The sequence below is a fragment of the Castanea sativa genome, chromosome 11 (assembly GCF_040712315.1).
Source record: "Castanea sativa cultivar Marrone di Chiusa Pesio chromosome 11, ASM4071231v1".
Lineage (NCBI taxonomy): Eukaryota > Viridiplantae > Streptophyta > Magnoliopsida > Fagales > Fagaceae > Castanea > Castanea sativa.
In genome coordinates, this window is record NC_134023.1 from 70144050 (window position 1) to 70159158 (window position 15109).

Sequence of the window (15109 nt, forward strand, 5' to 3'; positions counted from 1 at the left end):
AATCCTCCACGAGGATAACTCTGGGCAAGTCCTGAGCCGAGGATGTCGCCAGCGTTGCCAAAGAATCTGCATGAGTATTTGCACTCCTCGGAATGTGAGCTAAGACAAAGGAGTCAAATTCAACTTGCTGACGCTTGACCTGGACCAAGTATTCCTGCATTCTGGGGTTTCTAGCCTCCATGGTCCCCATCACCTGGCCGACCACTAACTGAGAGTCCGAGAACACATGGATTTCCTTTCCACCCATCTTACGTACCATCTGCATGCCTACCAAGACTGCTTCATACTCGGCCTCATTGTTAGTAGCCGAGAATGCCAATCTCAAAGATTTTTCGATGACAATTCCCTCAGGGGACGTTAGGATAAGTCCAATACCAGACCCTCTCTGATTAGCCGCCCCATCCACATACACTCTCCAAATCGGAGGCATTGCAGCTGTAATCACACCAACTGATTTTTCATCCATGTGTGCTTCTTTTAGAGTTTCTTCTAGCAATGGTTCGGTAAACTCTGCCACCAAGTCAGCAAAGACCTGGCCCTTCACTGAGGTGCGAGGCTTGTACTTAACATCAAAAGCTCCCAAAATGGTTCCCCATTTTGCCACCCTGCCAGAGTAATCAGCACTGCGTAACACCGCCTTGAGAGGCAATTGGGTCAGAACAACCACAGTATGAGACTGGAAATAATGAGGAAGTTTGCGCGTGGCGTGGACTACGGCTAGCAGCGCTTTTTCCAAGGGCAGATAGCGCACCTCGGCCTCATTCAAAGACTTACTAACGTAGTAGACCGGTCTTTGCACCCCGTTTTCATTCCTTATAAGGACTAAGCTCACCGCATGGACAGCCACTGCCAGATAAGCGAACAAAACCTCGTCCACCTCAGGGCGAGACAAAATGGGTGGCCGAGAAAGATACTGCTTAAGCTGCTGGAAAGCTAACACGCAGTCCTCGGTCCATTGAAACCCTTTCCACCTATTTAATAATTGAAAGAAAGGACGGCATCGGTCAGCTGACCGAGAGATAAACCTATTCAATGCGGCAATCATTCCGGTCAGTTTTTGGATCTCTTTTGGGTTCCGAGGCGGCTGCAAATCCTGAATAGCCTTGACCTGCGCTGGGTTCACTTCTATGCCTCTGTGAGTAATCATATACCCCAAAAACTTTCCAGACCCCACGCCAAAAGAGCACTTTGAGGCGTTAAGGCGCAGCCTATACTTTCTTAGCATCTGGAAAGTGTCGGCCAGATCTTTCATGTGTGAAGGTATTGTCTTACTCTTTACTACCATATCGTCCACGTATACTTCAATGGTCTTCCCCAGTTGTTGTTCAAACATTCGGGTCATCATTCTTTGGTAAGTAGCCCCAGCATTTTTCAACCCGAACGGCATAACCTTATAATGATAGTTCCCGGTTGGAGTAATGAAAGCAGTCTTCTCCTGGTCTTCCAATGCCAAGGGAATCTAATGGTAACCCTGGAAGGCGTCCAGAAAACTCATCCGAGGATGTCCGACGGTAGCATCCACCAGTTGATCAATATGAGGCATTGGGAACGAATCCTTGGGGCAAGCCTTGTTCAAATCTGTGAAGTCCACACATACTCTCCATGTGCCGTTCTTCTTTTTAACAACAACTGTATGGGCCAACCACTCGGGGTAGAAAACTTCTTTAATAGCCCCAGCCCTCTTGAGTTTGAGCACCTCTTGCTTCACAGCTTCGGAATGTTCTTTGGAAGAACGCCGAGGTGGCTGCCTTCTCGGCACAATGGCAGGATTGACATTTAAATGATGACAGATAAAGCTCGGATCTACGCCTGGAGCCTCATAGGGGTCCCACGCAAAAACATCTATATTGTTCTTCAGAAATTCCAACAACTCTATCTTCTCTTGATGTGGCAAACGTATGCCAACTTGGAAGAACCTCTCTGGGTCATCTGCTATTACAAACCTCTCTAACTCCTCACAAACAGCCTCATCTCCTGTCGTCGCTCCAGGTGCAGCCGGAGCTGTTAATTGCTATGACCCTTGGATGGGCAAAGTTGATGATTCAGCTTCTGACTGACGAAGCACTGCGGCCGATATACATTGCCTAGCCACTATCTGGCTGCCGAGGATTTCCTCTACGTACTCTCCCGAGGGGAATTTAACCTTAACATGCAAGGTAGAGGAGACAGCTCCCAGAGCGTGCAGCCATGGCCTGGCAAGGATGGCTGTGTATGGGGAATACGCGTCGACCACAATGAAATCCACCTCGACCGTTTCTGAGCCAGATTGGACGGGCAAACGAATCTGTCCCTTCGGCACAACAGCCCTTCCTTCGAAGCTTATGAGTGGCGAGTCATAAGGAGTTAAATCTTCCAACGTCAGCATTAGCCCCTTAAATAAATCAGGGTACATGATATCTGCACCGCTGCCCTGATCAATCATCACTCTCTTCACATCATAACTCCCTATTCTAAGAGTGACCACAAGAGCATCGTCATGGGGTTGAATGGTACCAACCTTATCTTCCTTCGAAAATCCTAAGATGGGTAAGGTCATTCTCAACCTCTTCGGCCTGCAGTCCGCATCCTCAGCCTGAGAATGGGAAACTGCCATCACCCTAGTGGGACCTGAGCCGGTCCTACCAGGTGCAGCGAAAATAACATTGATTGTTCCCAATGCCGGCCGAGACGAATTGTTCCTCTGATTGTTTGAGCCGGACTAGCTGCCCTGCCCAGTAGGTTGACACAAGTGCTGCTTCAGCTTTCCTTCACTGACAAGCTGCTCCAAATGGTTCCAAAGGGTACGACAATTCTCGGTAGTGTGGCCCGCATCCTGATGGTACTGGCAAAAGAGGTTCTGATTCCTCATCGCAGGGTCCCCTGACATCTTACCAAGCCATTTAAAGAAGGGCTCCTTACGAACTTTCTCCAGCAATTGATGTACTGGTTCTCGGAACACAGTGCTCACGGCCTGAGGTGCTGCCGAGCCGGACTGCCCAACGTAATCTCTCCTCGGCTTGTTATTGTGGTACCTGTCTGACCTGAAATCCCTTCTCTCCTGCGGGATAACCTTCTCCTTACCCTTTCCTTGCTGCTGGTCTTCCTCCACCCTCTTGTACTCATCAATACAATCCATGAGACAACGTACGCTGCGAACGGGCTTTTTGGTCAAAGACTTTCTCAAGTCATGATCAGTAGGAAGACCCACCTTAAAGGTATTGAGCGCAACCTCATCAAAGTCACCATCTATTTCATTAAACATCTCCCAGTAACGGTCGGAGTATGCTTTCAACGTCTCCCCTTCCCTCATGGACATGGATAACAGCGAATCCAATGGCCGAGGTACTCTGCTACACGTAATGAACCGCGAAGCGAATACTCTAGTAAGCTCCCCAAACGAACCTATAGACCCCGATTTAAGGCCGTTAAACCACCTCATAGCCATAGGTCCCAGGCTAGAGGGGAAAACTTTACACATCAGGGTCTCATTGTGAAAGTGCACCGCCATCCTCTGGTTAAAGTGATTCACGTGCTCCACTGGATCAGTCCGGCCATTATAGATGGTAAAAGTGGGCTGGGTAAACCTTCTGGGAAGCCTTCCTTTCTTAATCCTCCGTGTAAACGGCGATTTGGAGAGTTGGTGCAACACCCTACTCATAGCATCGTTGCCTAAGCCCCTAGAATGAATTTTCTTACGCCTGCGAGTTGGCTGGTCGTCCTCCTCACCGGAGGATGTTGCACTGGTGGGAGAGCGCGACCTTGAGCTGTAGCCACTTCCCCTATCCTCCTCTGAGGAAGGATTAGATGAGGATGATAAAGGCCTACGTCTGGCGCGGCGTAGCTTTCTCTTTAAACGGTTGATCTCTTTCTGCATGACTTTAGAACTGTCCTCCTGGGGGGTGCTACCCTCACCATGAGTATGGCTGGCACCTGGGTACTCTGTATGGATACTTCCCTCACGATCCCTTCGATGTTCAAGACGCTCGAAATGGTCCTCCGGTTGTGATCCTTGTGATTCTGCATGGTGAGAGCCTAAGCCTGCCATGGTGTCCCAACTTTTTCTAGACTAGGTTCCCACAGACGGCGCCAATTGTAAGTGCACAATTGCACCTGGCCCCCAAGAACAGTTACGGGCTCAGGCCCAATGAGCCTTAAACAATATGAATTTGTAGAGTGTGGGCTTGAAACCTAGGTTAGAAGTGTCTGAGGATTAAATGACAAGCCAAAGATTGCAAACACTTGAAAACAACAAGGAATATTGTCAATCAACCTGCTCGGACATAAGCCGAGAGCTGTTCTTATATTATCTCTTTCTCTTTTTTCTTTTAGATTACAAAGAAGGAAGAAGCTCTATTCCCGTTCTAGCTCTTTTCTTAAATACTCCTCTTTTTGATACTTTATACACGTGTTGCCCCCACTCCCCCTTAGCCTAGATATCTCTTTTCTCAATGCCTTTGAATAGTAACCAGAAGCTTCCCTTCCACTGTTCAGGTGTCACTTCCTCATTAATGCGGCCAGGGTGGTAGATGCAGGGTCTTTAATGTGGAGGTGACAGCCTTTATCTTTGATATTTCTCTAACTTCGGTGCTTTTAGGACCTTCAAGGGTTCACCCCCTTTAACCCTTGGTCTTGACCGTGTCATTCCCTAACCTTTACCATGAAGTCCCGGGTTCCCCGGTGTCCGTCCGAAGGGAAATTCACCCTCGGCTGGATCCTCGGATCCTCGGCGCATGGGCCAACCCGTAGTACTAACAAGTTCTAAACCCAAGAGCAAGTCGGCCTTCCTTAGCATGGCCCAAAGGCCCACATTCCCATCAGGGTCTTTTTACTCCCCACAGAAACTATATAAATAACAAAAATGAAAACATTCCTATACACTTTGGTGATATCAAAAAATAAATAAAGGGCAAAATATAAATCTAAGTTATCCAAAAATTTTGAAGTTTACTAAAATAAAATTCGTGATAACATTTGTATAAACTATAGAATAATGCTAGATATACAAACTATTTTACTAAATATTTTGAAGTTTACTAAAATAAAATTTGTGATACTTCCACTAAAAAGAAAGAACTTCCTTTTTGAATAATAAAAAATAAAAAAAAAAACACAAAAACAAAGAAAAACTTATTTCCTAGGTTTCGTTTAGGATCATTCCACACTTATGACAAAGTCTTTTTCTTTCTTTCTTGTTTTTGATTTTTTGGTTTTTTTGTTTTTGTTTTTTGACGATTCAGTAATAACAACAATGGAATAGGGGATTTGAAGTAGAGAAAGTGTCTTCTCTCTCAAAATAATAAGAAAGTCGACTATGTCATGATATAGATAAAGAATAAAGAGTTGAGTTAAAATATATGCTAATCTAAAGCAAGCTTGGCAAGAAGCATAATCTAAATCAAACAGAAATAATATTCCGAAGCAGTCAAAACCACGTAGGAACAAGAATCTAAAACATACCGAAAGTTTTAATTAGGTGACATGCTGGAGATCTTTGAAACTAATTAGGTTGAGAGAATTGAGAGGATGAAGCAGGATGGATGAGAGAATTGAGAGGATGAAGCAGGTTGCTGAAAGTGGAGATTTTAATGCCTTTTACCAATTAATTGGAGAGGATGTAAAACTTTTGGAGCACATTGATCAGCTACCATTTGTTCAAACTCCTTTACACGTAGCTGCATTTACTGGGAACATCCAATTTGCCATGGAGACGATGGGTTTAAAGCCTTCATTTGCTTGGAAACTAAATCCAGACGGGTTTAGCCCTATTCACCTCGCTCTACAAAATGGGTATATCAAGCTGGTGCGTAAGCTTCTACAGTTTGATGGGGACCTTGTCCGTGTCAAAGGAAGAGAGCATATCACTCCTTTGCACTATGTAGTAGCAAACATTGATAACCTTGATCTATTGGACAAATTTCTATTAGTCTATCCCAATTCTATTGCAGATGTGACGGTTCGAAATGAGACCGCTTTGCATATTGCATGCCCTCAAATATTACAACCTTGAGGCTTTCAAATTCTTGGTGGTATGGCTTGGAAGATATTGTTCTAAAAATACTTTATTTAATGAAAAAGCAGTCTTTAACTGGGAGGATGATGATGGTAATACTGTGTTGCACATTGCAGTATCAAAAATTGAAACCCAGGCAAGTTTTATGTCTCTTCATTAACAAAATATAAATAAAAGGGAATACAATTAAAATAAAATAACTAACTATGAATAGTCTAAGTGAGCATTTTATTTTTTGAATTATTTGAATTAAAAATATTTCTTTGGGGAGAAGTAAATTTTTTTTTCTTTTAAAAATTTATAATATTTTATATCTAAATGTACAATTTAAAAATGCATAAAAGTTAGGGAGCGATGGCCTCCCTTGGTCTACGCACAATTCCATTTTTATCACTGGTATTATATCAAAAATTATTTTATCATTTAATGATTTAGTGGCTTTGTAATAGTATGTATTATGATAATTTTTTCTTCTTCTTTAATTACAAATTTAGTTAACAAATTATAAAAGAAAAAGAAGTTTATACATTTGGATTAAAAATTAACCAAGGATGAGATTGACTAATTTACATTATGCAGGCTGTGAATCACCTACTCGCATGGGTTTCGGATTTGTTCATGTAAACCATAGGAATTCAGAGGGTAAAACAGCATGGGATATCTTCGAAGGACAAACACAAGTAAACAACAAAGAGATCAAGATTTTGCTACGCAATGCTGGAGCTTCATCGGGTTCATCTCATTCTGCAGTTACTCAAAGTGATTATAATGATATTGATGAATTTTACAACTTAATTGGGAAGGATGTAAAACTTTTGGAGCACATCGACGAGCTAACATTTGTTAATACTCCTTTACACATAGCTGCATCTGCTGGGAACATCCAATTTGCCATGGAGATGATCTTTTTAAAGCCCTCATTTGCTCGAAAACTAAATCAAAATGGGTTTAGCCCTATTCACATCGCACTACAAAATGGGCATATCGAGCTGGTGCGTTAGCTTCTACAATATGATAGAGACCTTGTTCGTGTCAAAGGAAGGGAGTGTCTCACTCCTTTGCATTACGTAGTGGAAAGCGGTGAGCACCTTGATCTATTGAAAGAATTTCTATCATTTTGTCCTGATTCTATTATAGATGTGACGGGGCCGAAACGAAATAGTTTTACACATTGCCCTCAAATATAACAGGCTTGAGGGTTTTAAATTCCTCGTGAAATGGCTTGGAGTAAATGTGTATGAAAATGCTGAATCACATCAAAGGTTTTTTTTTGAACAAGAAGGACAATGAAGGCAATACTGTGTTGAACATTGCAATATCAAAAAATCAAACCGAGGTAAGCTATCTCCATTAACATATACTAAGTATTAACAAAATATGAATAAAAGAATTAAAAAAAAAAACATAAAATAACCAACCATGAATAGTCTAGATGACCATTTTATTTTTTGAAAGAAAACTTATTTTTTTGGATCAAGTAGATTTCTTTCTTCTTCTTTCTTTCTTTCTTTTTTTTTTTTTTTTCAAAATTTAAAATACTTTATAACTAAATATACAATTTTAGAATGTTTAAAATTTTAGGGAGTGATGGCATTCGTTGGTTTATGTGCGTAATATATACTAGCCTCATCACACGCACTCCGTACATGCGATGAGGCTCTTTTATTTATTTATTTTGAGTTTAATGTAACTTTTCAACTTGAATTTATTTATTGTTAGTGAGGTTACACATGAAGGGATTTTTAAAAAATTAAAATTTAGGATTTTGAAAATGAGTAAACTGCTGAGTTTAGTGTGTGCTAATTTTTAGGGAAAAAATTGTATCAAACGTGTGTAGATATATTTAAAAAAAGGTGCTACGTCCACAACATTTTTACAACACTTTCACAACAAATCATAGGTGGTTAGTTGTTATTGGTTTAAATTTAAACCTAGCACTAAGATTACTTTTTTGTCCCTACAATAACAACCAGTAATAATATGTTATTTAAGATTTGTAGTGAAAATATTGTGGATATATCATTTCTCATATTTAAATAGAGAATGTATGCTAATTTTTAGGAAAAATGTTTCTCGAGTAGTTTTTTGTTTTTGAATTTTGTTGAATTACAATTTTAACCCTATTTTTTTTTTTTTTAAGAATAAGGATTATCTAATTAGATTAGGGACATTTTTAACATTTTTTAAAACTATAACTAACTTTTTGAATCCTCTTTATATATATAAATAAAAAAAATTATCTGATCTTGTAATGATTTAGTGGCTTTGCAATTGCATAGTAATACATTATGATTTTTCTTCTTAATTATAATTTTAATTTAAAAACATATATATATATATATATATATATATATATATATATATATATATAAAATAATAAAAAGAAACTTATGCATTTGGATTAAGAACAGAGCAAGGATGAGACTTAACTGATTGACATTACGTAGGCTGTGGGGCTCTTACTCTTTTAGGGTGACGAATTTGTCGATGTAAACCATAAGAATTTAGAGGGTAAAACAGCATGAGACATCTTGCAAGGACAGGCACAAGTAGACAACTCAGAGATTAGAGTTATGCTACGCCATGATAAAGCTAAACCGGCTTCATCTCTTTCTACATTTAATAGCCATCCAAATAACCAAAGGCTGCTGGACTACCCAAGGCATTTTGTGTATGTGAGTACGGATATCGTAAGGAAATCACTAGAAGAAAGGCGCAGTATGCTTCTGGTGGTTACAATACTGCTTGCAACACTCAGCTATCAAGCGGTCCTCACCCCTCCTGGTGGACTTTGGCAAGATAATGATTAGTGCATAAATACCACAGTAGTAGGGAGTATTAATAGTCCTGTTACCACACTAGTGTGTGAACACAAAGCAGGGACAGCCATTGCTTTTGAAGATCCCCTTTTTATAATGTTCCTCTCTTGTAATTTTATCACATTTGTGATCTCAAACTGATTAATTGTTCTCCTCACTCTAAATGGGGAAGTTAAGTTTCTGTTCTTCGGACTCAATGTCACCCTCTGTTTCTGCAATTGTTATACAGTCTGGGCCATAACGGATGAGCAATATTCTTGGATATTGTTGGCAATTGGTCCGATGGGGTATGTAGTTGCAGACTTAATTCATCTGGTCTTGTAATGATTTAGTGGCTTTGCAATTGCATAGTAATACATTATGATTTTTCTTCTTAATAATAATTTTAATTAAAAAAACATATATATAAAATGATAAAAAGAAATTTATGCATTTATATTAAGAACAAAGCAAGGACGAGACTTAACTGATTTACATTGGCTGTGAGGCACTTACTCGCTTGGGGTTCCAAATTTGTCAATGTAAACTATAAGAAATTAGAGGGTAAAACAGCATGGGACATCTTGCCTGGGTTGCACCGACACGCCATTTTTGGCATCGTGTCGGTGTCTGACACGTATCGGACACCGGAACCGATATAATTTGCCGGACTCCGGTGTCCAAGCAGTGTCTCTTTTTTTTTCGCTTCTCCAACACGGCTCCGACGCGGCTCCGACGCGGCGCCGACACGTCCGACACGCTAGGAGTGAAAAAAAAAAAAAAAAAAGAGAAGAAAATCACAGATTGGCGATCGGCGCTGCCGCTGCGGTGCCCTGTCCATCGCCGCTGTCGTGCCCTCTGCTCGCTACTGTTGCCCTCTGTCCATCGCCGGAGCTAGATCGGGCCGATCGGCGAGCTCCATTGACATCGCCGATGTGCCCTGTCCCTTCCGATCTCTCTCTCTCTCTCTCTCTCGACGTGGACGTCAGGTCCGATCTCTTTTCTTTAAGCTTCTCTGTGTGTGTGTGTTTTTTTTTTTTTTTTTTCTTTTAGATATTTGGCCATTTGGTAATGGGTGAGTGGGTTACTTATAAACACTCACTTGTTATAAGGACAACGTCCCCTTTTCTTTTTTTTCTTTTTTTTTTTTTTTAATCCCACTCTCACTGTCACTGTGTGAGAGTGGGATATAATATAACCTTTATGTTGTTACTGTCATGATGTGCCAAATATAATGTTGTTAATTGTTACTGTCATATAATATAATATTGTTATTGCTATAGTTTTATTAATTTATTAAAGTTAAACTTAAATATTGTAGATGATTTTATTAAAATGAATACTGAAAGTATAAATTGAAAATGAATATTGTAGCTTTTGAATGTAGCCTATTTAAACTTTTGGTTTGTACTCTAAACATTTTATGTGTATTATTGTACTATTTTGAGTGTTAGTTTACTTATTTGTAGTTCTTACATAATTTAAATTCTAGACATAAACGTATTTTATGTCTAAAAATATTTAAAAATATGCCTAAATATAAAATTTAATTAATTATTTAATTGCCGTGTCCACGCCGTGTCGTGTCCTTGTTTTTCAAAAATTGCCATATCGCCGTATCAGTGTCCGCGTCGTGTCTGTGTCCGTGCATCATAGCATCTTGCAAGAACAGACACAAGTATACAACTCAGAGATCAGGGTTATGCTACGCCATGATAAAGCTAAACCGGCTTCATCCCTTTCTACATTTAATAGCCATCCAAATAACCAAAGGCTGCCATACTCATACTCAAGGCATTTAGTGTTTTGGCGTAGGGATATTAATCGTGAAATTAAGAAATTATCAAAAGAAAGGCGCAGTATGCTTCTGGTGGTTACAGTACTGCTTGTAACAGTCAGCCCTCTTAGAGGACTTTGGCAAGATAATGGTCAGTGCATCAATACCACAGAAGTAGGGAGTAGCAGTCATAATGGAACCAATCATCTGACTCCCACTCCGTCCAATACCACATTTACGTGTGAACACAAAGTAGGGACAGCCATTGCTTTGGAAGATTCCCATTTTGTGTTGTTCCTCATTTGTAGTACTTTGACATTTGCGCTCTCAAACTCATTAATTGTTCTCGCTCTAAATGGGAAAATTAAGTTTCTGTTCTTTGGACTCAATGTCACCCTCTGTTTTCGGCTTTTAGCTATTGTTATTCAGTCGGGGGCCATATCCGATGATCCATATTTGGAAATTATAGTGGCGACCGGGTATTTACTTTTAGCACTGACTTATTCCAGGAAGTAATGATCAGACTCAGTGCAGGGACAGCCATTGTTTTGGAAGGAACCACCTTTTCTGATTTTCTTGATTTACAGTACTTGCACATTTGGGTTCTCATACTCAGTAATTGTTCTCCTCATTCTAGATGGGTACATTAATTTCTTCATAATCAATGCCTAATTCCTCTGGTTTTGTTATTTTTCTCCACTCCTGACCATAACTCAGGCTCCAAATTGCTATTTGTCTTTCTTTCAGCCTTGATTTTTGCAATCTTACCAGCGAATTTTCCCGCTTTGGAAAGAGTCAAGCTAAGTGGTTTGTGGATTCAATCATGGGAGAAGAATTGACGAAAAAAAAAAAGTAGCCGACCTTGGAGTAGTATGCATATGTAATGTATGTCAATTTTTATTTTTGTTTCTTTGATAATAAAATTTAGACTATGTTTCTATGGGCATAGTTGAATTACTTAATGTATATTGCAATAAGGTAGTGTGATTGCATAGCATTACTTAATTTTTGTATTTAGAATCAAATTTCTCACATACCTTATATGTTAAGAGTGTTTGGTTCTGAAAACTGCGGATATTATTGGGTGCTTTAAATTTCAAAAAAGATCATGTTTTGGAAGCATACTATCATGACGATGAAACAGTGGACAAACTCAGTTTAGCTGAACAGTTAGCAATAGCAAAGAGTGCTTCCAAGTCTTATATGAATAGCTGGAAAAACAAATAAAGTTCTTTGGTTCTTTTTCTTATTCCTCAACAATTTTCTTTTTTTTTTGTACTTTGGAACTATGGTATCAAAAAACAAAAAATATTGTGCCATGGTAAGAAAGGCCTAGTGAAAATGTAAAATCATATCATTATGCCACCCACTATCTACAGGGGAATATAAATGAAAATCCATTGTGGTCAATCTAAGCAATGGAAGTGATATTGTGCCATGGTAAGAAAATGGAAGTGATATTGTGCAATGGAAGTGATATTATTGGGTGCTTTAAATTTCAAAAAAGATCATGTTTTGGAAGCATACTATCATGACAATGAAACAGTGGAAAATGGATTGACCACAATGGATTTTCAGCTGAATATCACTTCCATTGTTAGGTTAATGTGTTCTAACACTGTTCACTGAACTTGTTTTTGGTTTTGTTAACTAAAGAATTAGTCGAACTATTATGAAGTGGTTCACTTGCAAGGTTGTACATGAGCTATGTTCATGTATAAATACTTGTACTTGCTCGAACAGTGAAAGAATATAAATTAGTAGTCCTTGTTTTGCTGCAGAAAATTGCAGCTTCTTTCTCTACTGAAAAGGGTTGGTTTGTTGCAACCTTTAAGCTATCTTTGTGCATCTTATCTGCTAGAATGTACACCCTAGCATTAGTTTTTTACCCTTTCATGTGAAACTCCCTGTCAAGCGTCATTTTATAGTACAATGTCTTTGTCTCCAAGTACTTCAACTAGCAAATTGATAACTATTCAGCAACCAAGCCCAAGTGTAGGCTTTAAGAAATTGGAGGATTGTATAAGTAGAAAATGAGAATAAGTGCTTAATGAACAGTACTATATAGAAGGAGCTTATATATAGAGAAATCAATCAACTCAAGAGTACGAGTAGTAAAATACAACTACACAGGTGGCACAGTGCAGTACAATAGTATAAGAGAGTACCAACGAATTTGTAGCAGTACAGTAGGCCCAAGAATGAGCTTGGGGCTGATACTTCTCAACGTCAAGGTGGAGAATGAGAGACCAACTTCAGTTTGGATACGAGGTCATGGGAACGACAACAAGGGTGTGACTTTGTGAAAAAGTCTGTAGGTTGATCATCAGATGGAATAGAGTAGAGTTGGAGGGAGCCTTGGAGGGGATGATGACAAAGATCACAATCGAAATCATTATGCTTGGTCCATTGGTGGATGGCATTGTTACGGGCAATCTGAAAGGAACTTTCATTGTCATAGTATACAGGAGTAGTAGAAGCAAGAGGGACCCCAAATCCTGAAAAAGCTAACTTAGCCAAAGGAGCTCCAAGCTAGTCTCATCTAGAGCACAATATTCAGCCTCAGCAAACGTAGGATGACTGAAAATCCCACCTAGGATGACTGAAAATTAGGTTCAGATGTTGAACTGTAGAGGAAAGGACAAGGAGGTGTAGAAATCTCATGAATGCCTTCTAGCATATGAATGACTTCCCTTATGGAAGGCCTTGATGATGGCACATCCTGGATACACAAAATTGCCACCATCACTAATTTCTTCACCTACTTCAGATCACTAAGAGTCTCCTCATCATTTTCCAGCAATCTTTCCACTTTACCTTTACAGTAACATTCATAAGCCCCATTCCATTAGAATTGCGGCCCTCTCCATCTCAATTTCCACAAATCTCCTGCAGCAAGTGATCTCCAACAACATGACTCCGAAATTATAAACATCCACCTTTATTTTGGCGGGTGTGTTCCTGAACCAATCTGGTGCAACATAGCCTTTAGTCCCCTGATGCTAGTGAGAGTTCGGGACTGGTGGTTCATAAAAAGTTTTGCTAGTCTAAAGTCAGAAATTTTGGCTGTAAAAAAATCATCCAATAGTATATTTTGAGGCTTTATGTCACAATGAATGATTCGTGTGCTACATTCTTTATGAAAGTACATTAGTCCAAAGAGATAACTTGACAATGAGCCATTGACCATAAATTTGTACACAAAAAGTCAGTCTTCACCATCATCATAGTAGCCAAGTAACCAAACTAGATTCTTATGGTGAGTTTGGCCAATCATAGTCACTTCGGTTTTAAATTCCCTCTTGCCTTACTTCACCATATTGTCTAACTTCTTGATAGCAACATATTTGTTATGACTAGATGCTAATACCCTTTTATAAATAGTGCCAAAAGAACCCTTACCCAATTCTTCTTTGAACCCACCAATGGATTCTTCAAGATCTTCATATGTAAATGAACGTAGATTCATATTAGGATCTTTTGTTGGAAAAATTTTAGAGAAATTTGATAGTTTTCCTTGCCACAAGCAAAATACAACTAGAGAAATTGCAGTTACAGAAAAAAAAGTTAAAAAATACAGAAGTAACTAAAAGGATTGCAAGGATCAAGGTGCACCGTTGGCCTAGATTTTGTGAAGTGCTATTCAAATTCAATTTCTTGAACAATAATTTTCTTTCAACTACACTGCTGTTGAGCCAACTTGGCAAATAACTTTCTTCGGACATGATCGAGAATAGGTTGCTCCCAGAAGTCTAAAGATTAAAACGAGGTGCACGGTGTCGTTTCACTTAGTGCTTAATATAGAAAGTGCTGCCGTTCTTATGATTAGTTAAGCTTATTAATGCACTTATCCACACGACGTCGTTCTGATGAAGCCGTTATTTGTGATTGAGTGGTTGTTACAAGCGCGGGAAATTCTGTTTTAGTTTGTTGGGTTGTACGTTCCAGCTGTAATTAGTTTGTTAATGTCTTTGTAATAAATGCCTAGCTACTTTTCCCCTAGTTTTTTTTTTTTTATTTTTGTTCAGTACTCCTAATCATAATCCTAGGCTGCAGCCTGGTCAAGTATTTCAGTTTTCTTTCCGCTTTGAAAAGAGTCAGGAATACGCTTAAACTTTTAAGATTGTAAGAGTCAACTCTAAGTGGTTTGCGGATTCAATCATAGGAATGGGAGAAGAATTGATGAGAAACAAAATATTAGTCCATCTTTCTAAGGGCATAGTTGAAGTACCCAATGCCATCCATGAGTATAATGTATATATATTGTAATTAAGCAGAGTGATAGCATAGCACAACTTAATTTTTGAATTTATAATAAAATTTCTCACAGTGTTAGAATCATATCTTTACATCTTTTTACATCTGTAAACTTTAAAAATAAGACAAGTTTTGATTCATGTACTTGCCAACATAAAACAAAAGACTCCGTGTTAACAATATAGACAACATGTAATCTATTGGTAAGATTTTCAAGGTATTATTCTTTTTAAAATATATAAGGTGGTGTAACATTAAGTAAGAGTTAACAAAAGCAGCATGCTTATT

At 39.1% G+C, this 15109-nt stretch overlaps 1 pseudogene; it reads left to right on the forward strand.

Annotated features, from left to right (window-relative positions):
• Window positions 1–5512: 5512 nt before the first annotated feature.
• On the forward strand, window positions 5513–8799 carry LOC142617062 (ankyrin repeat-containing protein BDA1-like; annotated as a pseudogene).
• The last annotated feature ends 6310 nt before the right edge of the window (window positions 8800–15109 follow it).